The sequence below is a fragment of the Bufo bufo genome, chromosome 11, assembly GCF_905171765.1.
Source record: "Bufo bufo chromosome 11, aBufBuf1.1, whole genome shotgun sequence".
Lineage (NCBI taxonomy): Eukaryota > Metazoa > Chordata > Amphibia > Anura > Bufonidae > Bufo > Bufo bufo.
This window is the reverse complement of record NC_053399.1, coordinates 3,763,872-3,791,801: the sequence shown is the minus strand read 5'-3', so window position 1 is coordinate 3,791,801 and position 27,930 is coordinate 3,763,872.

Below are 27,930 nucleotides of genomic sequence, written 5' to 3'. Positions count from 1 at the left end.
AGTAGTGTACTTGGCCTGAAAGGTGATACAATACATGATTAATCTGTATCATTTTCCATTAACTGTGGCCAATTAGGAGATCTGTATATATATATATATATATATAATCTGTATATAGGCTTAAAGCCTCATCCCTCTCCTTACTTGCTCCACAAGTGTATTAGCTGACCCCAGCTGCATAAATAGGCAGCGTGTGTGGTGTGCTCAGCGTCATAGGTGATACAATATAATATCACTTCTGTTATACTGTGGCCGACTATGAGGGCTGCTAATAGGCTGGCAGCGTGTGCTGGGGATCCAACACTGTACCCAACACACACTGGAGCCGTATATCATTGGTGCGAATGTATCAGCCTGGGCGTGAGGGGTTTGTTCCACCCGTCTCGGCCAACACTGGATCTGCACCACTGATTATATTTAAACATATTTATTACTCCCTTCCCGCTTTTACTTCTTTGAAATACTAATAAAGGAATTTTTTAGTTTTCTTTTTTAGCGTCACTAATTAACTATACTATAAATTCAATATATAGGTGACGCAAACCAGAGTTGGTGTTACGGCTGTGTCGTGGTCTGGTATCGTGGACCATGACACTTTTTGCCGTGCATGCTTGTTGCTGGTGGCAACATGTTGTTTTTGCATGTTTTGACACTTCCCCTTTAAGTTGTGTGTCCTTTACCATCCTGGTGTGCACGGGGTTAAGGTGTGTTTGCTAGTTGTGGTGGGTGTGACCTCAGGCCTCCTTATATGTTGGGGTGGTGGAACCTGAGGTCAGTTTGATTTTGCTTGGTCAGTCTGTGTAGGAGCTCTGCTCCCTGGCTGTATGTAATAGGCTGTGTGAGCCACCCATATTTGTTATATTGTTTCCCTTGCTTTGTCTGTGTGTCCCCTCTGGCGTGTTTCTGTTTTCCCTCTCCCTCCTGGTGTATGTTGTTATGGTGTGGGCCTTGTTTGGAGGTTATTGTGTTGTGGTGTGAGTCCTCTGAAAGGGGGTTGCTTTCCCGGAGGGGTTTAAGCAAACATCTAGACAGTGCGTTTCTGGTCCATCTCGTCGGCGGCAGGTAAGTTCTGGTAACCTAGGTTGTCTGTTGCCTTTTGTTATTTACCTGTCGTTCGGCTGTGAACCCTGTCTAGTTGGTGGCCAGCTGCTGGGCTTCCGGAGACACCATGCATCCGTTGTGTAGGATGAATGGGTGGTCCCTGCCCTGTCTTCAGGCTTAGGGCATAGCAGGGATACTTAGGGTTCTAGGTTGGTGAGCATGAGCCCCCTTACCTTCTGAGGCGGCTCATGCATTAGGAGTTTAGGGAGATCTTCAGGGTCGCGTTAGGAGGTGACCTGCTCCCTGCTATCCGGCGTTGCAGCGACTGATATTGTATGGTGGGGGGTTTCCCCCACTCCCCGCTGTGACAGTTGGCTTCGATTAGCCTAGTGTGAGCTTCCAAAAACTCGTTTCCACTGCAAAAATCACATATATTACAAAAGTCGGCAGATTTCACACTCTCCCTTGGAAAGGGAGAAATCCGCTGTATAGACTGACAGGCTGTGGATTTTAAATCCACAATACCACTGGCGTTCTGCTGTGTTTTTTTTTTTTAACAACGTCTTTTTATTGACAAAGAAGACATACAATGTAATCAGTGAACAGTCGGTTATATTTCACAGGACACAAGACCTGTGAGTATATGATCTCCGTAAAAAGAATAGTAAACCGCTGTGAAAAACATAAAACATTCTGAAATAAGAATTGCAATAATACATTCAGTACATTCAGGATGTATCTGTCACCATCTCATTCCCATGAATAACACCAATTATCCCTCTCTGATCTCCTTTACCTCTCCAGATGACAATGATGATGTAAAGTGGAAAGAATCTAAATCCCCTGGTTCCCCACAAATGTCGTCCAAAGCTTCCCCCATCCTCCACTGATCTAAGGCGTATCTCAAAGTAGTTTGCCTAATGCTCCCCGGATGTCAGCCTGACAGTACCATTCCGTATATCTGAAAGCAGTCATCAGGTCTCGGATTTCTGCCTCTGTATAGTGTGATTCAGTGGAGGGTCTCCATTTGTAAAAGCCGGACTTGGTTTGTTTTCCTTTTGTGCCTTTCTACCTCTATGCGATCCAATAGGAGTAGCTTTCTCATCTGTGCAATGACGAATTGTCTGCCTGGTGGAGTAGTAACAAGCCACTTAGCAAAAGGTCATGGAACGTGTGTACGTCCAAACCCCGTTCCTAAAGTCAGTGAGAGGTAAAGCACATGGGGCGACGGGGGAACAGTATGTTAAAACCATAAAGTGCTGAATGGATGAGTTTAAAATATGTTTCCCGCCACCGTTCAGTGATCACGTGTTTACGTATTTTGTCCCAGCCGTTCAGGATCAGCTCTGTGCTCTCGGGGTCATTAGTTCCAACCTGCCAGGGGACGAGTAGTTTCTTTGGGTTTTGGTTCAGAAAGTGGTTTTGCATTCTATTGTAGGTTGTGGAGATCATCTATGTGAATCTGGGCCAATCCTGTCATCTAGAGCAGTGTTTCCCAACCAGTGTGCCTCCAGCTGTTGCAAAACTACAACTCCCAGCATGCCCGGACAGCCTTTGGCTGTGCGGGCATGCTGGGAGTTGTAGTTTTGCAACAGCTGGAGGCACACTGGTTGGGAAACACTGATCTAGAGGGTGTGTGGGGACTTCAGAAGAAATATCGAGGGCTCTTGAAGTGCGGAATATGTAGGAAAGCTGTGTCTTCCAAGAAAAACTTAGATTTAATCTCCCCTGGAGTCAGCCATCTACCCAAGTCCTTGTCTAGCAAACCTCGGTCCTGCCTCGATGGTCTCACTCGTAGCGACCAGTCCTGCAGTCCCTTGGGATGGTCCCATAGTGGCATGTATTGGGACACTAAAAAGGGCAGGTTAAACACTTTTCATATCTATAGTGTCTGTCAAGAAGACTGCCGATTCCACCCAGGTGGGGAGCTTAGCATATCCACTACGTGACTAAATAAACTCGCTAGAATATTGGGAACGTACGCTTTTTTTAGAGAGATTCCTGGACGTTTCGCTGCCAATATGAACTTCCGGAACGCCGATTTGTATTTTCCTGACATCTGTATGTTTCAGTAGGAAGGGTTGAGCTTGCAATGGACACAGCAATCTGGGAAGCTGATCATTTTAATTAAATGACAGCGACCCAGAAAAGTGGCAGGTTCAGCCATTTTTATTACTCTGATAGTTCCAGTTATAGATGGGCTCAGGAGATTTTCCAATATTACATCCCATATAAGTGATATGATTAGGTCCTAGGGTAAGTGAGACTCCTCAAGACTATAATGTAGATCTGGAGATACCTTCGCCTATACTCAACATTTCACTTTTTTGGGTACCTGCTGCGTTTTTTTCCGGTTTTGCTGGTACTGTACAATGCTGCGGATTTGCCGCACATAAATCGATGACGGCAAATCTGCAGCTAATCAGTCACGTCTGAACCCAGTCCTAGAGTTACACCCCATCCACAAAGCGCCACTTTCTTCTACACTTTTCTAAACTGCAAAGAAAAGCAGCAAATATGGCAGACACATTATAGAGCTTGTCATTATGCCATGATTCAGCTTTATGTGCAGAAGACCGGGCCGACCCTTCAAGTAATGACCACATGCTAGACGTGGTGAGCCCCTGTATGGGCTCAGCTCCACAGAGCTCTGAATTGTGGACTGAGTGCTGTGGGCCTGGTAAAAGCTGTGTGACCCAGGACCGCGCTGCCTGAGCCTTTCTGTTAGGTGGGATTGCCACAATTCTCCAGCAGATGGAAGTTTTGTATCGTCCGTTCTCCCCTGACTCATCTGTCATGTCTGCTACATCACAGCGCAGAAATGACAGAGCGAAGCCTCCGCAGCAGCAGCAGATGAACGCTGCTTAGAATATGCTGCGGAATTAAAGACTGAGCGGCTGTTGTGCAGTTTGATTATGGAAGCAGCCGAGGATACAGGACACAGCTGGAGTATAGAAGGAAGGATTAATCACCGGTATGACAGGCGGCCATGATTCTGCACACACCTGTCTTGCCTGGATTTTACCACAATTTCCCTCCTCACAGCTTGGGCTGCAGTCACACCATCCTGCCAAAAGGATTTTCTGGGTCTTTGCTGCAGACATAGGTGACCCAGAAAAGTCAGAAGTTCTAATCGGAACGGATTCATGGGTTTAGTTGAGAGATCTGTGAAAAAATAAGAAAGGGAATAATTACAACACTGAGCAAGCAAACCCCTATATTTACCCCTAAATAAGACCATGCAGCACCAAGATAAATGATACACCGTACACTGCCTACATGAATGTCCACAGAGTGCTGCGATAACCCATATTATACAGTGCCAAGATAAATGACCATAGAGTGCTGAGGTAAACCATATCAGACAGTGCCAAGATAAACTATACCGCACAGCGCCTACATAAATGACCGTAGAGTGCTGAGGTAAACTATACCGCACAGCGCCTACATAAATGACCATAGAGTGCTGAGGTAAACCATATCAGACAGTGCCAAGATAAACTATACCGCACAGCGCCTACATAAATGACCGTAGAGTGCTGAGGTAAACCATATCAGACAGTGCCAAGATAAACTATACCGCACAGCGCCTACATAAATGACCGTAGAGTGCTGAGGTAAACCATATCAGACAGTGCCAAGATAAACTATACCGCACAGCGCCTACATAAATGACCGTAGAGTGCTGAGGTAAACTATACCGTACAGCGCCTACATAAATGACCGTAGAGTGCTGAGGTAAACTATACTGTACAGCGCCTACATAAATGACCATAGAATTTTGCTATAAATAATATCATACAAAGCAAAGATAAATGACCGTAGAGCGCTGAGATAAATGACCGTAGAGCGCTGAGATAAATGACCGTAGAGCGCTGAGATAAATAACCGTAGAGCGCTGAGATAAATGACCGTAGAGCGCTGAGATAAATGACCGTAGAGCGCTGAGATAAATGACCGTAGAGCGCTGAGATAAATGACCGTAGAGCGCTGAGATAAATGACCGTAGAGCGCTGAGATAAATGACCGTAGAGCGCTGAGATAAATGACCGTAGAGCGCTGAGATAAATGACCGTAGAGCCCTGAGATAAATGACCGTAGAGCGCTGAGATAAATGACCGTAGAGCGCTGAGATAAATGACCGTAGAGCGCTGAGATAAATGACCGTAGAGCGCTGAGATAAACCACACCCTGCGGTGGCCACATGTGGCTCTCGCCCGCATGCTGTGTGGCTCGCCATAGGAGTCCTGAGTTGTGACCATATCTACAGGCAGTGGACATTGTTGCAGAACTAACCTAGAGTTACCACCAAATAGCGCCAGTTGGTTTAATACTAGTGTTACATTTCACACTGAAATATTTATCAGCAAATGTTTCCAATTTCATGATTTTTGTTTCTCCACATTCATTACCTGTTGCTCCCAAGAATCACTGGAAATAACTTCTACTTAAAACATAACTTTTACTACGTTAATTAAAATGATCACAATAAACGAAACAAAATCCAGTGGGAATCACTGAGACCTGTAGAGCGCCGTGGGCACCAGAGCTCAGGTACGTGATCGGTGTCTGTGATGGTCAACTATGAGTGACGTTCAGTGAGCTGTAATCACTCTCCACCATGGAGCAGGGATTGCCCATATATTCCACAGTGATCATCCCTCCCACCCCACGTTCACCAATCCCTTCTGAAATTAGGGGGGTATTGCACAGATACCAGTCCTTAAAGGGAACCTGTCACCGGGATTTTGTGTATAGAGCTGAGGACATGGGCTGCTAGATGGCCGCTAGCACATCCGCAATACCCAGTCCCCATAGCTCTGTGTGCTTTTATTGTGTAAAAAAATTTGATTGATATGCAAATTAACCTGAGATGAGTCAGAGCTTGAAAATATGACTCTTCTCTGGTCACACAAGTAAGATATGACTCTTATGTTAATTTGCATATGTATCAAATAGTTTTATTTTACACAATAAAAGCACACAGAGCTATGGGGACTGGGTATTGCGGATGTGCTAGCGGACATCTAGCAGCCCATGTCCTCAGCTCTATACACAAAATCCCGGTGACAGGTTCCCTTTAAAGGAAATGTGTCACCAAAACTTTTATTTGCCAGTTAAAATCGGATAGTGACACACATGCTTTTATTTTCTAATGTTTTTTTTTTTTCTAATTGTAGATTTTTTTTTTTTTTAATTCGATTTTCTGAACATGATTATGGCGGCGGCCATCCTGCCTGAGCTGTTCTTAACAGCATTTACACAGCATTACAAAAATTGCTTTACGGCAGCCCCATGGGCCATAGACACAATGGAGAGTAGGGGTCCCTATTGACTTACATGGGAGAGTTCTAGGCATGTTCTGACCTGTACAAGGAAGGAATAAATGAGCTCCGACAATCGCCTACTGTGAATGGTGGATCCAGTCTTATCTCTACACAGAGGTGGTACCATTACAGGCAGGATTAGAATGAGTTAACTGCAGTAAAGTGGCGCCAATTATTACACCTAGTGGCCAGTGCAAAAACTACAGGATTTTTGGTTTTAAAGTGACATAGAAAATTTCAAAATAACATCATCAAAAATAATTTTATTAAAATATGCTAAACATAAAAAAGTGATAAACATCAGGTCATTCCCTTTAATGATGTCCTATGGGAGTCAGTCCCAGCATCTACCGTCCATCACTGATACTGTATGTGTCCGTTTCTTTGACACACAAAGCTCTGTCTTCTGTTACAATGTATCAGAGCTCTGTCTCCTATTGGCCCATGCAGCTGTTTTAGCAGGACTAGATAAGGACAGGTTTTCAGCTTCTGGATGTAAACCATCAACGTTTTCATTCACTGACAGCAAGTAGAGATCTTAATAATTTTGAGAAAAGGAAACAGCAGGTGCATAAGAATATTCTGCAATGAGGCCTTCATTTAGAGACCCGGCCTTTCAGGTCTCCTGTGTTGGTTGAGCTCCTCCATTGGAGGCCGCTGTCTCATGTCTCCCCTCCATATTTATTCTTATTCTCCGTGTCGCGCTCGTGGCAGCTGCAGCAGGATGTTCTGTCACTACTTTTCTCGTGTCCGCAGTTTAGGACGTGATCTCATTTCTACAATTTTCTGGAGAGAATTTTCATTTCCTGGAAATGTCTGCAGCTTTGTACGATTTCTCTTAGTAAATGACTCTGTCACATAGAAAGATTCCAGCGTGACGCCGCGACCTCTCCCTGCTGAGAAACATGGCGTCCGGCCAATCTGCCAGCGCGGTAAACACTGCAAAAATGTCATCATTTAATGACTTCCAACACAATCTGATATACACTGCAGGGAGGACAGATTCAGACTATTTCTCTCCCCAGCAGCCGGCCTGTTATGTAAAGTGCCCCCTCCGTGTCTCTGCAGGATACAGGACAATGGATCTCCTCCGCTGATATTAATGTGCCTTCACAAAGCTGCTCCGCCACCAAGCATCGCTGTACATGTAGAGGCCATATAGCACCGAGTAATACTTCCACTTATCTGATCCCGAGTAACATCATGTCTTATGCACAGCTCACATCCAAAGCTGTATTTGCTGCTCTAACTAGCAATTCAGAGAAGAGCAGAGAGGGCCCTGCTTGCAAGAGCTTACAATTTATACACAGCTGTGTTTGCTATTCTGCCATTACAGCAGGTATTACATCCAGAGCTGTATTCACCATTCTGCAGTTGTAGAAGGTCTGTCACATCCAGAGCTGTATTCACATTTCTGAGTTTGGTAATACTTTATCCTACAGATCCCTGCTCTCTGCTACATTGCATAGTTGTAGGTTTTCTGTACACTTGGTCTCACTGTATGTATTATCTCCTCTAGGCATCACAGCAGTGCATAGAGATATGATGTCCTGCAGCTTTCTAACTGATGCTTTGGATGTGACCGGAGTAAAGATCACTATAGGTAAAACAAAGTATATGCAACTTGTAAGATGCGGATTAATGTATTCCTTAAGATGCAATCACACTGGCAGTTGAGTAAGGCCTCTTTCAGACGGGCATCCTGGATTTGCTCTAGATGCGTCCCGGGTACATTGCGGGAAACCCGCACGAGTTCACACGCAATTTCAGTCAGTTTTTTACTGCGATTGCGTTGCATTGTTCAGTTTTTTTCTGCGCGAATGCAATGCATTTTGCACGCCCTTGATAAAAAACTGAATGTGGTATCCAGTAGGGATCGACCGATTATCGGTTTTACCGATATTATCGGCCGATATTGAGGATTTTGAACGTTATCGGTATCGGCATCTCTTTTGCCGATATACCGATAACATATTGGGAACACAGAACGCGCTGCTGACAGCGCGTTCTGTGTTCCCTCCGCAACACAGGGAGAAGGAAGCAGTGTCTCCTCCCCCTGTGATGCCGCTGCCGCCAATGGCAGGAGGGGAGACAAGAGGAGGGGAGGGGCTGTGGCCGCTGCGCCACCAATGAAGATGAGTCTTTCATTAATTCATATACAGGAGGCGGGAGCTGCAGAATCACATAGCCGGCTCCCGACCTCTATGAACGGCAGCTGCGATCCGCGGTAGTTAACCCCTTAGGTGCCGCGGATCGCAGCTACCGCTCATAGAGGTCGGGAGCCGGCTATGTGATTCTGCAGCCAGCTCCCGCCTCCTGTATGTGAAAGAGAGGTATCTTCATTGGTGGCGCAGTGCGCGCCCCCCCCTCAAGCCCCCTAGTATTAATCATTGGTGGCGCAGTGCGCCCCCCACCCCCATCCCAATAGTAAAAACATTGGTGGCGCAGTGCGCCCCCCCCCCCCCCAGTATTAATCATTGGTGGCAGTGGCCACAGGATCCCCTCTCCCCTGCTCCTCCGATCGGAGCCCCAGCTGTGTAAGCCTGGGGCTCCGATCGGTTACCATGGCAGCCAGGACGCTATTGAAGCCCTGGCTGCCATAGTCAGCTCCATGCTGCTGTGTGCACAAAGCACAGAGCAGCAGGGACAGTGTGAGATCCTATTCACCCTGAAAGAGATCTATCAGGGTGAATAGGACAAGGGTTCTAGTCCCTAAGGGGGCTAAAAGTTAGTAAAAAAAAAAATACAAAAATATTAAGTATAAATGAAAGATTTACAAAAAAAATAAAATAATAATACACGTTAACAATAAACATTAATTTTCAGCAGATTTGTGTAGGAAATTTTTTTTTCCTCAAAAATAAAAATACCCAGAATATCGGTATAAATTATCGGCTATTGGCCTGAAAGTTGACAAATTATCGGTATCGGCCCTAAAAAATCAATATCGGTCGATCCCTAGTATCCAGACCCGAACTTCTTCACTGAAGTTTGGGTTCGGTGTTGTGTAGATGTTATTATTTCCTCTTATAACATGGTTATAAGGGATATAATAGCATTCTGAATACAGAATGATTACTAAAATGCTGCTTGAGGAGTTAAGAAATAAAAAAAATTTACTCAGTTTATCCCCTGGATCGCGCAGCCGGCATCTTCTTCTTCTTTGAGGACCTGCAAAAGGACCTTTGATGATGTAATCGAAGATCCTTCTATCTTCATTCAGCAGGACCTGCGCTGATGTCACCGCGTAGTTACGTCATCAAAGGTCCTTTTGCAGCACCTCAAAGAAGAAGAAAGAAGACGATGCCGGCTGCGCGATCAAGTGGATGAGGTGAGTTAAAGGGAACCTGTCATCAACTTTATGCTGCCCATACTAATTGCAGCTTAAAGTAGAGACAGGTGACTTGATTTCAGGGGTCTGTCATTTAAAAGTTAAAAGTACGTGGTTGCCGAGACCCAACATCACAATCATCGCAGACTGGAAGTTTTGTATTGTCCGTTCTCCCCTGACTCATCTGTCATGTCTGCTACATCACAGCGCAGAAATGACAGAGCGAAGCCTCCGCAGCAGCAGAATATAGAGCATGCTGCGATTTTCACGCAACGCACAAGTAATGCGTGAAAATCACCACTTATCTGCACAGCCCCATTATAGTGAATGGGTCCGGATTCAGTGCGGGTGCAATGTGTTCAGCTCACGCATTGCACCCGCGTGGAATTCTCGCCCGTGTGAAAGGGACCTAAAGGAGTGCACCAGAAATCATGTGACTGCACTACGGTGCAATTACTTGATCTGTTCACTAGGGGGCTCTGCTCTACAGGTGAGGGAAGTGAAAATTTGTAGTGACCATAGAAGTAGCCAATTATTATCCCTTCCCTGGATCGTCACCCAGATGACCCCCCATATCGCAGATCAGGTTAGCAATCCAAGCGGCAGAAGCGTGACAAGCAGGTGGCGAGCCTGGTTTAGGGGGGTGCAAAGACCTGCTATCAGATCTAATGTATAGTTAGAACCTGTGACATCATCAGAACCATGCATACAGATATTATATAACATATGCTGACATCAGGATTGTGGGAGCATCCATAAAAAATGAGCAGTGTCCTCGTCACTCCAGGATATAATCCTAATTCCAGGTAAGGCTGCGCTGTTAACCCCCTCATAGCGCCTTGGGGCGCAGATAACAGGTTGTTTCTTCCCAGAAGGTGTTTGTTACTTTATTAATAAAAGTGATTGTAAAGTGTCATCAACGGAAAACAAACCTCAAAATCCAAGAAAATGGAGCAAAAACAGAATAACATCACTGCACCCTGATGGTCACTTCTGGAACTACAGGACAGTCACTGCCCCTGCTAGCTGCAGAGATGGCACACATGGGCTCCTGGATAATAAATAGCTGATCGATTCCCCCCCCCCCCCTTCCCCATGTGCAGATTTCAGTGTCTACAACCCAAGTGTCACCAAACTTTTTCCCCAAAAAATTAAAATCTCACCACTTTTCCCTTTGTCTCCTAACAGTGTGAAGAAGATGAATCGATGTGTGGAATCAGCAGAACTTGCTCATAACTACATTTCCATGACCTCTGATGAGGGCAGCTAAAAGGAGCCTGCCTCTACGAAAATCGATGTCAATATTTCTATAAGAAGTAAGTGACCGACTTTGTAGACCGTCTGTAACTCTTATCAGGGGTTCAGCAAGCTGCTCTGTCCATTCCCTATGCTTTACATTGCAGCTGTGCTCCATTAGGACACAGCTAGTGGAGCTGGTGTACTCTGTGTAAGGGTGCCAGCTCTGCACAAGGCCGCTGAACTGGACTTCACCTGTAGCAGTCACCTCTCCCATGTCGTAAATGTGGCTCCTGGTACTCGGGTACCCCCAGGACTTCCAGTAGGGCTGAAATGCACAACACCAGGACAGTCACAAGAACAGCGTAAGAGAAGCTCATATCGACACTGACAGAAAGCATGACACTAAAACAAGTCACCGGTGGATGACAGGAGCCATGTAATGAGGGTCACAGGAGGGGGAGATGTTCCAGCAGTGGAGTGGATGGCAGCGAACAGAAATGGAGCAAAACTGAACTCGCCCTATCATCTGAATATGGGACCAATGCAGCAAGAACTACCCGAGAACTACAAATCCCAGAATACACAAAAAAAACTAAACACAGCAGGCTAGAACAGGAAAACTGTGGAACTACAGATTCCTGAATACAGAAGAGGATACAAAATCTTAGTAAGTGCTGGGCCCAACAACCAGAATGGAGGAAGGCCTAAATACACTGCTTACCAGGAAAGATTAAAGGACCTTAACATGTAGAGCTTGGAAGAAAGACGAGACAGAGGGGAGATGATAGAAACTGCTAAATACATAAAGGGAATCAACAAGGTGAAAGAGGAGAGAAGATTTACAAGAAGAAAAACTGCTACAAGAGGACATAGTGTTACATTAGAGGGGCAAAGGGTTAACAGTAATATCAGGAAGTATTACTTTACTGAGAGAGTAGTGGATGCATGGAATAGCCTTCCTGCAGAAGTGGTAGCTGCAAATACAGTGGAGGAGTTTAAGCATGCATGGGATAGGCATAAGGCCATCCTTCATATATGATAGGGCCGGGGGCTATCCATAGTACTCAGTATATTGGGCAGACTAGATGGGCCAAATGGTTCTTATCTGCCGACACATTCTATGTTTCTATGCTCAAAAAAATAAAGGGAACACTTAAACAACACAATGTAACTCCAAGTCAATCCCACTTCTGTGAAATCAAACTGTCCACTTAGGAAGCAACACTGAGTGACAATCAATTTCACATGCTGTTGTGCAAATGGGATAGACAACAGGTGGAAATTATAGGCAATTAGCAAACACCCCCAATAAAGGAGTGGTTCTGCAGGTGGTGACCACAGACCACTTCTCAGTTCCTATGCTTCCTGTCTGATGTTTTGGTCACTTTTGAATGCTGGCAGTGCTTTCACTCTAGTGGTAGCATGAGACGGAGTCTACAACCCACACAAGTGGCTCAGGTAGTGCAGCTTATCCAGGATGGCACATCAATGCGAGCTGTGGCAAGAAGGTTTGCTGTGTCTGTCAGCGTAGTGTCCAGAGCATGGAGGCGCTACCAGGAGACAGGCCAGTACATCAGGAGACGTAGAGGAGGCTGTAGGAGGGCAAAAACCCAGCAGCAGGACCGCTACCTCCGCCTTTGTGCAAGGAGGAACAGGAGGAGCACTGCCAGAGCCCTGCAAAATGACCTCCAGCAGGCCACAAATGTGCATGTGTCTGCTCAAACAGTCAGAAACAGACTCCATGAGGGTGATATGAGGGCCCGACGTCCACAGGTGGGGGTTGTGCTTACAGCCCAACACCGTGCAGTACGTTTGGCATTTGCCAGAGAACACCAAGATTGGCAAATTCGCCACTGGCGCCCTGTGCTCTTCACAGATGAAAGCAGGTTCACACTGAGCACATGTGACAGAGTCTGGAGACGCCGTGGAGAACGTTCTGCTGCCTGCAACATCCTCCAGCATGACCGGTTTGGCATTGGGTCAGTAATGGTGTGGGGTGGCATTTCTTTGGAGGGCCGCACAGCCCTCCATGTGCTCGCCAGAGGTAGCCTGACTGCCATTAGGTACCGAGATGAGATCCTCAGACCCCTTGTGAGACCATATGCTGGTGCGGTTGGCCCTGGGTTCCTCCTAATGCAAGACAATGCTAGACCTCATGTGGCTGGAGTGTGTCAGCAGTTCCTGCAAGACGAAGGCATTGATGCTATGGACTGGCCCGCCCGTTCCCCAGACCCGAATCCAATTGAGCATAACTGGGACATCATGTCTCGCTCTATCCACCAACGTCACGTTGCACCACAGACTGTCCAGGAGTTGGCAGATGCTTTAGTCCAGGTCTGGGAGGAGATCCCTCAGGAGACCGTCCGCCACCTCATCAGGAGCATGCACAGGCGTTGTAGGGAGGTCATACAGGCACGTGGAGGCCACACACACTACTGAGCCTCATTTTGACTTGTTTTAAGGACATTACATCAAAGTTGGATCAGCCTGTAGTGTGTTTTTCCACTTTAATTTTGAGTGTGACTCCAAATCCAGACCTCCATGGGTTAAAAAATGTGATTTCCATTTTTTTATTTTTGTGTGATTTTGTTGTCGGCACATTCAACTATGTAAAGAACAAAGTATTTCAGAAGAATATTTATTAACTCAGATCTAGGATGTGTTATTTTTGTGTTCCCTTTATTTTTTTGAGCAGTGTATATAAAGGCTCAGCAATCAGCAACTCCTTCCTAATTAAGCAGACCAAGCTAGGTGATAACCACACACTGATTCTGATGCAAGTTATTTGGTGCATAGAAAATGGCCACAGTTAGTAACTAGGGGAACATGAAGCAACCTGGAGACTGTCTTTCTCACCAGAGGCTCATTTAAATGCTCAGTCTGTCCTCCTTGCTTTACATTGCAGCTCAAACTGTTTAGATTGGCAGCAGTGTGTAAACACAAGCTCAGTAGGAAGTCATTACACAGAGAGATGGTTATATTACAGCGAGGACAGAAGATTTATAAAGTACAAGTAACTAAACCCCCAGTAGCAAAAAATTCTGCACAAGAGCGGGGCCCCAGTAAAGGCGGAGGGGCCCTCATAATGGTGAGGGGCTGGAGAGTGGATTCATTCTAACAGATACACACAGGCCCATTATTATAGGACCACTCTCCGAATACCACCTAGATAAGCCTGGCGTGGCACACACTGCGGGGGCGAGCTGTTAATAAGCACTCTGCAGAAAATGTATTATTGCTATCCGAAATGTAGACCGCTTAGCGGAGGCCCCAAACTTACCACAGTGGAGCATGCTGTATGGTTTGGCACATCTTGTAGAAGAAAGGCGGCACAGCTGCTGGACTCCAAGCGTAGTACACCACGGGCACCGCACATCGACATCTTGTTAGACACCATTGTTTGTGCCACCTCTTGGGGGGCTTACTTAAAGAGGTTTTTTGAGATATTTTTTTACTGATATATGTTCTGGATTGGTCATCAGTATCTGATCGGTGGGGGTCTGACACTTGGGACCCCCGCCGATAAGCTGTTTTAGAAGGCAGTGACGCTCCTGTGATAGCTGTGGCCTTCTCTCAGCTTTTCCTATGCTAGTGACGTCATGTTTATCGATCACGTGGCCTAGGAGCCGTGCAATGCCAAGCACATCCACTATACAACGTACGGCGCTGTGCTTGGTGAGCTGCAAGAAGGTGGTAGTGCTCACAGGAACGCCGCTCCCTTCTCAAACAGCTAATGGGCAGGAGCCCCGGGTGTCGGACCCCCACCGATCAGATACTGATGACCTATCCAGAGGGTAGGTCATCAGTAAAAAAAAAATCCTGGAAAACCCTTTTGGAACCAAGATTGTACGTGGTGTCTCTTGTCTAATGAGTTACAGCAATTGTCTAAAACACATAATGCATCTGGAGCACAGCATGCATACCCCAGTTTTTGGGACCAATTTAGCTTTAGTAAATCTCCCCAATGTATCCCTTCATGCCTCTGGACAGGCCACGGATTTCATATGCCTTAGGGTTTTTCCTGTGCTTAGTGCTGATCATACCTGCAGAATATTTTTGCATCTTTTTGAAAAAGTCACAATTCTTAAATGTGGTGTAAACTTGTTCACCTCGCTAACCTCATCCACTTTTGAAAAATGTCGATAGCAGCATAAAACCATAAAAAAATTCACATTTTTGTGCAACAATGGCGTGCACCAATATTGCAACTTTTTATGCTGGAAACCTGGCGTACAAGGCTTCATACATTCCTCCCACAATCTCCAGGAAAATAGTGACCAGAGCTGTCACCGTGGACCTAAATCCTCCAGCCATTGTGGGTTATAGGGACGCCTCTCTATATACTGGTGGACTCTGTGTAGAGAAAGGTAAGTGGAGTCTGACACCTAATTTTCATTGTGAGAAAATAGTTGTCATGGAGATAGTAACCCATTGAAGTGAACGTGTGAGTCCTGATCACTGCTCTATTCGACTGGCGGTGGCAGATACTTTGTACAAAAAAAGCCCCCTTTTGCGGCTCCATCAGTGTCATTCTCTCAGTTTCATAATTTTATTATTTCCACCTATAAAAGTGAGAATCCTGCAATTTGCAGCTAATTTGTGGCCGTCCATTTGCCAATGCAGGCAATGTGCTGATGTCGTCTTCTTCTCCACAGTTAATCACTGGAAGATGTCGCTGTAATGGCTTCTAAGAGTGATTACGAAAGAACCGCGGCTGTAATGGTTTTAATTAGAAAGCAGGGACTGGATAGAGCAGCGAGGACCCCCACGCCTCCCCGTAAGTCCAGATCTTGCGAGCCGATCTTTATTGCAGTCGTCACCTCTAGTATTGAGTAGATTCGCTACTTGGCTTGTGGACGCTTGTAAGAGGGTCAGAAACTTTGAGGTGTGGTCTTTGCCCATTACTCACTACCCTACATGAGGAGGGCAGAGTGACTCACACTGACTTGGTATGGTTAAAGGGGTTGTCTGACCACCACCCTCCCAAAAAGGGCAAGAGGGTAAGTAAACTGGAAAAGAAAGAAACAACTAACCTTTTCACTGATGCCCAGTCCAGCGCTGAGGCCCCCTTCCCCACAGTTTCCCATCTCTAGCAGACCGGAAGTGATGACGACCCATCTGTGGGCACAGGCCTCAGTGATGACTTTCCCCCAGAATGCAGTATATCCTCTGCAGGCTGCCCCCTGCACCCCCTCAAGCATCTCTCAGCCCCTGCTCTCTCCAATGCCGTGTGTAACTCTCACTGGCAGGTCACAGTGAGCCACAGGCAGATCCCACTGCTCCCCTGGTGGAGGGGTGGAAATGTGTGTCACACAGGCACGTGTCCGAACTTTCACTCCATGTGGCTTCAGCTACATCACCACAACAACCTCATCTTCTGTGTTGCAAGCCAATACATATTATCAGTGACATCTAGTGTCAGAAGAGAGTACTGCAGCAGTGGAACTATGTGTAATACGTGAGGCACTGTATGGGACAGTATATGTCCCACATAACACAGTGCAAAGTGTTACCTTTACCATTTAAAGGCACGGTGTCTAATAATATGCAAATAAACAGTATAGCAGTTTGCCTAACATGACACAGCGTAAGACACTGGGCGCCTGTTCACTGGTGGTTTACATTTTAAGAATACACTTGCAGGAGGTTCGATCACCCTCTTCCTTGCTTGTGATCTAGAAAGGAGTCACAAAGGATCTGGCGCTGTCAGACCTCCCTATAAAATATAACTTTACTAAGGAAACCATGGGTATTTCTGGGTACCAGTGACGGCAACTGGGGCCCAGCACACGGCAGTCCATTACCATGAGGGGGAACCTCCATTCTGCACTGGCAAAGAAAGTAGCAGTGAAGGACCCTGAGGGCCAGGGCGCCATTACTAACTGTCAGTGGTGGGGGGGGATGGGGCACATATTGGATCATGTGACGCAACATTGGGAAGGGCCTTCATACTGTAGCTGTAGGAGGACAGATGTTCTTCCCGGCGTTTCTTCTTTCTCTGCACTTCCTTCATTAACTCTCAATTAATTCGCTTTTACTGGCAGTAAAGGACAATTAGACTCATCAGGTGACAACTTCATGTGAAATGAAGGTTTTCAGCTCAGATTTGTGTAAAAAGGTTTTAAATGTCTGAAATTAAAGTAAACACACGACAAAGAAGAACTGCAGGATGTATTACAATGAGGTATAACTGCGCTGGCCCTTTAACAAGGAGACGTTGTTCTCAGACATTTCTTTCTATGGAACAAGAAAGTGAAGAAATTGGTGAGAAATTGAAGTAATAATTCCTCGGTGGATTGGTTGTCACCCAGCTTTCCAAGGTTCAGGAGGATGATGAGTTTGTAGTTCCGGGCGTTTGCTATTTTCACTCTTCTTCTATGATATAAAGTTGTGTTTTTATGACCGATCTGGTCCTGAGATAGCACAGGAATTGTCTGGAGAATCGGTTCCTCGGGCAGAACATTCGCCGCTGAGGTCACAGCCATCTCCAAGGTCGCATCTGCCGTTATCTCCTCTCTGAGCGCCATTGTTTCACTCCTATATAGGAGCCATAAATAAAGAGTTTGTATCTCAGAGAAGAAGCGTCACCTCCAGGATGAACCATTATCCACAGTCACATCTAATCACAGCCACTTATCATTAGGGAGATCAGAAAATGAGGAGAAGGGAATTCACAGGACACAAGATCTGCTGGGCCCTCAGGGGCCGGGGTCATCTGTGCAAACAATGAGCAGCACATCATGGTCTTATGGTTTTACCAATCACCTTTTCCGAATGGCTGTGACCTGCATCAGCCGCCGTTATCTGCCTCCTGAGAAACAACGATGCAATTGTAATTCGAGAGACAGAAGCTTCATACGATCCTGATATGTCAAGCTGTTTAGGTGCACAGTATAGCGGCATTATTCAAGTCCTCCTACATGAGGGAACCATGCAGGGCATGTATTTGTATGCATACACACTCATGTGCATGGCTGCCTTGAAAAAAACTTCTGCATGCCCCTATACAGGTATCATGGCTCCTCAATGGTCCCGGTTGTCGCCCAGCCACATATCGGGATAACAGCATGTAGGTGTGAGGGGGTCCCAGCACATGAAAGTCTCTGCAGCCTCCTGGAAGCAGATGCCTTGCCATCTTTAGCTTTGTCCTTTGATATGCTAAATTAAAAAAACGCATTTATATTGTGATCTTATAGATCAAGGTTATTAGGTTAGAGAGATGAACACGGAAGCACTGAGCACCCCTTCTGTGTCTGCAAAGCCAGGCATTATGGGAAATTCTCCCTTCTCCCCCTCAGATAGGGTTTACTAATGAATCCTACATTTACCATAATGCCTGGCTTTGCAGACACAAAGCGGGTGGGGTCTTATCACACTGCACTGCTCTGAGTCCTGTGCAAGGGCAGCCTTGACAGAACAGTTACACAGAAGGGGTGGGGTCTTATCACACTGCACTGCTGAGTCCTGTGCAAGGGCAGCCTTGACAGAACAGTTACACAGAAGGGGTGGGGCCTTATCGCACTGCTCTGAGTCCTGTGCAAGGGCAGCCTTGACAGAACAGTTACACAGAAGGGGTGGGGCCTTATCACACTGCACTGCTCTGAGTCCTGTGCAAGGGCAGCCTTGACAGAACAGTTACACAGAAGGGGTGGGGCCTTATCACACTGCACTGCTCTGAGCCTTGTGCAAGGGCAGCCTTGACAGAACAGTTACAGACATCTACTGCAGCCAGGGTGTTCCTATGGCTCCAATAAGACCTTTGCATATAATCTTCAACACCTATGCATATCTGTGTCTCAATGAGTACAGATGTTAGAAGAGTAGTTCGCCTTTACTCCAAGCTCCAAATTTACCGGAGACAGGAATTGACATGCCTCCAGGAGGCCCTGAAAACGGTTTGTACACTACATCACACAGAAGCAGCCAGTTATTAGGCATGTTAGATATTTACATATATGTAATAACAATTACGCCTATCAGGGGCATAACTAGAACTGACTGGGCCCCCCTGGAAACATCTTCGCAACCCCCACTCCTGTGGCTAGATCAGTCTGTCAGACGAGGCCCGGCAGCCACTCCGTCCGTTGCCTCCAGTGTCACTGTATATAATGTCATTGTAGAATACTGTAGCTGGGGCCCTGACAATGTACGATTTATCCTGTAGAAAACGCCTCATTTCAGCCTTTTCTGGATAAGTTGTTCTGTGGAGCAGACGAGTGACACATACAGTACACAATGTAATGGTTACTTTGTATCCATCAGGGTCTTGGAATCGTCTGGCACCTGGAAGGCTCTGGATACGTTGTAATTCCAGGTGGTTGCTGTTGACTATGTGCTGTCTGCAGAGAAGACTTCAGGACTATGCTCTGGGGCCCGGTTTGGCTGTAATAATGGGCCACACATTTTATTTTAAAGCTGTCTTGACTTGGCGCTCTGATCTTTTATCAAGTTTGTGGACATTGTGTGACTCTGTGATAAGTCTAAGATAGGACTCTGCACTCCGGAGTCTTTTCTCATTTAGATGTAAATTTGAAAGTTGTATCCCAGCTTCTCTTAGGCCTCCTGGGATTGTTATGTGCGCCATTAAAGGACCTTATTGATTAAGTAATTAATAGATAGTGACATCCCGGCAGTGACACAAAGCTGAACAGCTGGTTTAAGCAGACAGAGAGTAATGACATTCCCCCGCAAACTGGGGGCGAGAGCCGCGCAGGACGGACGAGAACAGAAGGATCTGTAACTGCTGCCCCCCCCCCCCCCCCCCCCCCACGTTGTTTCCATCCCTCAGTATCCAGACACATCAGTGCAATTCCAAGAGCTATTACGGCAGACTTCTGTATCAGTACCGGGATCGTGTCGCGTCCCTCGCCCTCTCTGTGCTGGATGTCATCTACACCTCACCATCCTCTCCACATTAACCTAACAAAACAATTAGTGAGGGAAGATCTCTAGAACTTCTGGGATGCATCAGGCCTGTAGGAAGTCAACTGCACAATGCAATGTCCATTAATCCATGTGTTTTCTAGAGCAGAAATCCGGGGCTGTAGATGTGCCGCAGATGTGCTACCGATCTGCTCAAGGATTAGCCCCACTCTCATCCAGTGAGGCAAATTCCAGGCTTTTTCATATGGAATCCATGGAAATATTGTGCATGATCAGCATCCAGAATTTTTCCAGAGCATGTGAAGCACTGGACGCAGGGTCTTAGCGAATATGATGAGGATTGGGGTGTTAAATCCATTCCTAAATCGTCATCAAGTCTATGCTGTGCCCTAAAGCAGATAATGTGAGTCCTTGATCCGCTTTTACTGTCTACTAAAGGTGGATTTACAATAGAGGAGAGGAACTGTTCCTTCTCGATGATTGCCTGCAGGTCAGAGGAGCAGCAATCACTTCCACTCTATGGGGATGAATGATCGCTACTTCAGTTGCACGTCCCTGAACAGATTTATTGTTTCTAGGCAGCAGATTGCTGTTTACCCAGCACAGAAATGATCATTTGAAGGTAACACTACAGGATATTTTTTTCTTTGTCTATATAGTGCAGTATAGACCATTATTAAGGATGCCTTGTGTATACCTGTTTTATTTGATGTGCAATGTGTGAGTTGTCTGCCATATTGATCTTTTCTCCCCCCTCAGATAGGGTTTTCTAATGAATCCTACATTTCCCATAATGCCGGGCTTTGCAGACACAGAACGGGTGGGGTCTTATCACACTGCACTGCTGAGTCTTGTAGTTCACTTAGAAAGACTGTTGGGAGACGGCCACGTCTGTCTACACGTCAGAACAAGCCCTGGGCTCAGGTCACATGACCGGGTTCCCATAATGAAAGGGGTCAAAATGTATGGATGCAACTGAGCTGGGGTGTAACAAAATGACACTGATAGAATACTGGCAGCGAGTTAGCAATGTATGGAGAATAAATAAAGGTTTACGGTGCTGCATGAAAGATCATTTTATGAACAAACGTTTTGCTTGTTCATCGGGTGATTGGTGGCACCTATACAAGGTCCGATTATTGGGCGCAAGTTTTTGTACTAACGTTTGTCAATAATAATCCAGTGTAAATCCGCCACAAATAAGTATGAGAGAGCGACAACCCAATGGCGGCTCCTACATGAGTCATAGGGCAGTATATGGAAGCAGGGGCTGGGGGGCAGGCTGCTCCTTTTACCGTACTGATGCTTTGAACGTTTTACCGTTATCCTTTGAGCTGGTGACTAAGTAGGAAAAATGAAACCATATTTACACATTAGCCAAATAATTGTGTTGCAAAGTTTTGTTTTCCGCTTGTTGTTCCTTTGCTTGTGATAAGTAAATTGTGCTCTTATGTTTGTTTTCTGCGCACAGCGAGGTCAGGGGGGTCAGCTGCTAGATATCTCCTACTCTAATTACCGCACTATAATTATTGTGTGGGGCAGTGTTTAGCGCTATGTTGACGACGTTCCAGGTAATGCTTCTCATACAATCTCTTCTCCGAGGGTAGATTCATCCCAAGCACAAAACTCGTAGGATAATTATCACCAGGAAAAGCAGCTGCTGTGCATTGTGGGTGGTCGCTGCAGGTGGGGGACACATTGTGAAGCCACTTCTTCAAGGTAATGTGAAAGTCACCTCCTTGTCTTGTGCCGAGAATAATGAGGATTAGAGTCACATCACCTGGAATTCCCCAGGAGACGGGGGAGAAGTTAATGGAATCCTGGAGTCAGACCCTCTGGGGGATTGTGTCATTGAAAGTCTCACAAAGAAGCCAAGATTCCCGTGCAAAGAGTCCGTCATCTAAACTGTATTATGACCAGTGCAGGACGGTAATTTATGGCGGCACGTAAATGTCAATGGAAGCTTCCTGAGATGAGCCGTATATACGGTAGTTTATTAGGACAATCACTTATTACAAGCTGCCATTAATGGAGTCATCAGACGTACAAAACAGATGACGAGCACAGATATCATCATAGTCCTGACACAGAATCCGGAGAACGCTTACGGGGGCCTCTCCGGGCCCCGTGCAGCTCAGCACTCATCTTTAGTATTAGCAAATCTGGGACAATGAGTTTGTAATCCGTTACCATGAAGATATACAGATCTGCAAAGGGGCTGTATACACAAGACGGCAGATTTCAATGAAGATTATTTACAAAGTTGCTTCATTTTTCACTTCAGGTTCATTGTAACAATACAAATATGAGGAGTTATTCCCCTGATACATGTATAGTAATCAGCCGTGTTACACGTGTAAGGGTACTTTCATACTTGAGGATTCCGGCAGGCAGTTCAGTTGCTGGAACTGCCTGCAAACAGACGGCATTTGTCGGACGGATCCGGATGCGGATCCATCTGACAAATGCATTGAAATACCGGATCTGTCTCTCCGGTGTCATCCGGAAAAAACGGATTATTATTATTATTTTTTTGCATTTTTAAAGGTCTGCGCATGCACAGACTGGAAAACCGGAACCGTTTTGCCGAAACACAATGCCGGATCCGGCACTAATACATTTCAATGGAAATTAATGCCGGATCCGGCATTCCGGCATGTGTTCAGGGTTTTTAGCAGGAGAGAAAACTTCAGCATGCTGCGGTATTTTCCCCATCAAAAAACATAAGAGGGACTGAACTGATGCGTCCTGAACAAATTGCTCTTCATTCAGAATGCATTAGGATAAAAGTGATCAGTTTTTTTTCCGGTATTGAGCTCCTGTAGAAAAACGCTAGTGTGAAAGTACCCTTATATGAGTGTGGTTTGAACATGAATATGTTGTATGGGTATGTGACTAAGTGTGAATGAGCAGCATATGACTGGAGCGTGCTATGAGTCAGGGGGGCACATTTACTAAACTCGCCTGTCTGTAACTTGTGTCTCATTTATTATAAACCAGGTTTTTCTTTTTTGGTTGAAGTCTGCAGACAAAATACGGCTCATGTAAGAACAGATGTGCGCCAAATAATAAATCAAACCCTAAATGCGTGCACATGATGGGGAAACGGGCAGAAAATGACAAAGAAAAAGGCGAACTTAGTAAATGTGCCCCAGTGTGTTTTCTGTAGAGTGAGGGTGGTCTCAGTGTCGATGATTGTGCTGGCGGTACCTCCCCCCATCGTAGACCCCATCTATATAATACTCAATGTTCAGAATTGTGAGCGTCTCACTTAAGCCCGGATCGGTCGTCATACTTGGAGATTTTCTGTTCTTTGTTTCGGTATTTCCAGTTTTCTCTCTCTGGTCGACGACTTTCAGTTTGATGATTTTGTTTTCTTCCAAGCCTCGATCAATGATTAAATTATCAGTCATTGGCTCGCGTTACCTGGCAGCGAGATCTGGGAAGGGAAGACAAAGATTTTGGCCGTCCTCTCGCCCTCGCAGTCTCGAGCCAGGATCCACAGATATGTAAATGAGTTCCAGCGACAAGAAATGATTGTTGTCATCATTACAGACCCGGATAATACAGACAATGAGCCGAACAACAGACATTTAAGGGGCCGCTGTCTCCTCTGCGTAAAGCTTCATCATTGTATCATGAAACTGCAACATAAAATGTCCTCACCATTTCCAGGATCTCTGCTTGCTGCTTGCAGCTGCATCCCCCTCTTCCCCCTCCTCCATTCACGTTTTTTTTTATGTTGGCTTAATATGCAACTAGTGACAGAATTCAGTTAAAGGGGCTTCCAGAGTATGTCACAAGTGTTTGGGGGTCTGAACGCTGAGACGTCTGCCAATCACTTCAGAGTGGTCTATACATGGCGGTCAATGCTCTATACATAAGGAGACGATCCATGTCGCTTCCCCCAAGGAATCCTGAAACCAGAATCATTTTCTTTCCAGCAGAACTTGTATCTCCCGTGTACATGGCGGACTCCTTTCCCTATAGGCCTGTGCCTACAATGTGCCGATCATCGCTTTGCTCTTCATAATCCGCATTAAGCCATTTATCAGGCGCTCGCTCTTCCACATCTGCTAAACTCCACAATAATATTGACCCAGTCATAATAATGAGAATCTTAGTGGCGTAATGTGTTTAACGTTCACGGCTCTGGCTTCTGTTCTGAAGAAAGATGTGCGGCGTTTATCTCAAGGTAACGCCACTGTTCTCTGCGGGGATATTAGCCGATAACATGAGATTAATGCACCATAAGTACAGACCGCTCCAATCTCCCGATCACTGGGAACGCAGAATATTCCGGAGATAAATTGTGTACATACAACATGTCCGGGGCGGGGGAAGCCGTCACTGAGATTTATTATTCTGGATAATCCGCTGAAACATTACAAAGTGCGAGAAATGACATTTATATTCAGAGAGGCCTCATATCTCGCGCAAGAATTATCCGACCGCAAGAGTTTACGGCACCAGAAATTAATCAGAATCATTTATCTGTAGTCATGGGGGGCAGGGTGATCGCTCAGCGCCCTGTACATGGAGGTCTGTACATGGAGGTCTGTACATGGAGGTCTGTACAGGGTGGTCTGTACATGGATGGTCTGTACACGGATGGTCTGTACAGGGTGGTCTGTACAGGGTGGTCTGTACATGGAGGTCTGTACAGGATGGTCTGTACATGGATGGTCTGTACATGGATGGTCTGTACATGGATGGTCTGTACAGGGTGGTCTGTACAGGGTGGTCTGTACAGGGTGGTCTGTACAGGATGGTCTGTACACGGATGGTCTGTACACGGATGGTCTGTACAGGGTGGTCTGTACAGGGTGGTCTGTACATGGATGGTCTGTACAGGATGGTCTGTACATGGATGGTCTGTACATGGATGGTCTGTACAGGATGGTCTGTACAGGGTGGTCTGTACAGGGAGGTCTGTACATGGAGGTCTGTACATGGATGGTCTGTACATGGATGGTCTGTACAGGGTGGTCTGTACAGGGTGGTCTGTACAGGGTGGTCTCTACATGGATGGTCTGTACAGGATGGTCTGTACATGGAGGTCTGTACATGGAGGTCTGTACATGGAGGTCTGTACACGGATGGTCTGTACACGGATGGTCTGTACAGGGTGGTCTGTACAGGGTGGTCTGTACATGGATGGTCTGTACAGGATGGTCTGTACATGGAGGTCTGTACAGGATGGTCTGTACATGGAGGTCTGTACAGGATGGTCTGTACATGGATGGTCTGTACAGGGTGGTCTGTACATGGATGGTCTCTACATGGATGGTCTGTACAGGATGGTCTGTACATGGAGGTCTGTACAGGATGGTCTGTACATGGAGGTCTGTACAGGATGGTCTGTACAGGATGGTCTGTACATGGATGGTCTGTACATGGATGGTCTGTACATGGATGGTCTGTACAGGGTGGTCTGTACAGGGTGGTCTGTACAGGGTGGTCTGTACAGGGTGGTCTGTACAGGGTGGTCTCTACATGGATGGTCTGTACATGGATGGTCTGTACAGGGTGGTCTGTACAGGGTGGTCTCTACATGGATGGTCTGTACAGGGTGGTCTGTACATGGATGGTCTGTACAGGATGGTCTGTACATGGAGGTCTGTACAGGATGGTCTGTACATGGATGGTCTGTACATGGAGGTCTGTACAGGGTGGTCTGTACATGGATGGTCTGTACAGGGTGGTCTGTACATGGAGGTCTGTACAGGGTGGTCTGTACAGGGTGGTCTGTACATGGATGGTCTGTACATGGATGGTCTGTACATGGAGGTCTGTACATGGATGGTCTGTACATGGAGGTCTGTACAGGATGGTCTGTACATGGATGGTCTGTACAGGGTGGTCTGTACATGGATGGTCTGTACAGGATGGTATGTACAGGGTGGTCTGTACATGGAGGTCTGTACATGGAGGTCTGTACACGGATGGTCTGTACACGGATGGTCTGTACAGGGTGGTCTGTACAGGGTGGTCTGTACATGGATGGTCTGTACAGGATGGTCTGTACAGGGTGGTCTGTACAGGATGGTCTGTACATGGAGGTCTGTACAGGATGGTCTGTACATGGATGGTCTGTACAGGGTGGTCTGTACATGGATGGTCTCTACATGGATGGTCTGTACAGGATGGTCTGTACATGGAGGTCTGTACAGGATGGTCTGTACATGGAGGTCTGTACAGGATGGTCTGTACATGGAGGTCTGTACAGGATGGTCTGTACATGGATGGTCTGTACAGGGTGGTCTGTACATGGATGGTCTCTACATGGATGGTCTGTACAGGATGGTCTGTACATGGAGGTCTGTACAGGATGGTCTGTACATGGAGGTCTGTACAGGATGGTCTGTACAGGATGGTCTGTACATGGATGGTCTGTACATGGATGGTCTGTACATGGATGGTCTGTACAGGGTGGTCTGTACAGGGTGGTCTGTACAGGGTGGTCTGTACAGGGTGGTCTGTACAGGGTGGTCTCTACATGGATGGTCTGTACATGGATGGTCTGTACAGGGTGGTCTGTACAGGGTGGTCTCTACATGGATGGTCTGTACAGGGTGGTCTGTACATGGATGGTCTGTACAGGATGGTCTGTACATGGAGGTCTGTACAGGATGGTCTGTACATGGATGGTCTGTACATGGAGGTCTGTACAGGGTGGTCTGTACATGGATGGTCTGTACAGGGTGGTCTGTACATGGAGGTCTGTACAGGGTGGTCTGTACAGGGTGGTCTGTACATGGATGGTCTGTACATGGATGGTCTGTACATGGAGGTCTGTACATGGATGGTCTGTACATGGAGGTCTGTACATGGAGGTCTGTACATGGAGGTCTGTACATGGATGGTCTGTACAGGGTGGTCTGTACATGGATGGTCTGTACAGGATGGTATGTACAGGGTGGTCTGTACATGGAGGTCTGTACATGGAGGTCTGTACACGGATGGTCTGTACACGGATGGTCTGTACAGGGTGGTCTGTACAGGGTGGTCTGTACATGGATGGTCTGTACAGGATGGTCTGTACAGGGTGGTCTGTACATGGATGGTCTGTACAGGGTGGTCTCTACATGGAGGTCTGTACATGGAGGTCTGTACAGGGTGGTCTGTACAGGGTGGTCTGTACAGGGTGGTCTGTACAGGGTGGTCTGTACATGGATGGTCTGTACAGGGTGGTCTGTACAGGATGGTCTGTACATGGAGGTCCGTACAGGATGGTCTGTACATGGAGGTCTGTACAGGATGGTCTGTACACGGATGGTCTGTACATGGAGGTCAGTACACGGATGTTCTGTACACGGATGGTCTGTACACGGATGGTCTGTACAGGGTGGTCTGTACAGGGTGGTCTGTACAGGGTGGTCTGTACAGGGTGGTCTGTACATGGATGGTCTGTACAGGATGGTCTGTACATGGAGGTCTGTACAGGATGGTCTGTACATGGATGGTCTGTACAGGATGGTCTGTACATGGATGGTCTGTACAGGGTGGTCTGTACATGGATGGTCTGTACAGGATGGTCTGTACAGGGAGGTCTGTACATGGAGGTCTGTACATGGATGGTCTGTACATGGATGGTCTGTACAGGGTGGTCTGTACATGGAGGTCTGTACAGGGTGGTCTGTACAGGGAGGTCTGTACATGGAGGTCTGTACATGGAGGTCTGTACAGGGTGGTCTGTACAGGGAGGTCTGTACAGGGAGGTCTGTACATGGAGGTCTGTACAGGGTGGTCTGTACATGGAGGTCTGTACAGGGTGGTCTGTACATGGAGGTCTGTACAGGGTGGTCTGTACATGGAGGTCTGTACAGGGTGGTCTGTACATGGATGGTCTGTACAGGGTGGTCTGTACAGGGTGGTCTGTACATGGAGGTCTGTACAGGGTGGTCTGTACATGGAGGTCTGTACAGGGTGGTATGTACATGGATAGTCTGTACAGGGTGGTCTGTACATGGAGGTTTGTACAGGGTGGTCTGTACATGGAGGTCTGTACAGGGTGGTCTGTACATGGAGGTTTGTACAGGGTGGTCTGTACATGGAGGTCTGTACAGGGTGGTCTGTACAAGATGGTCTGTACAGGATGGTCTATAC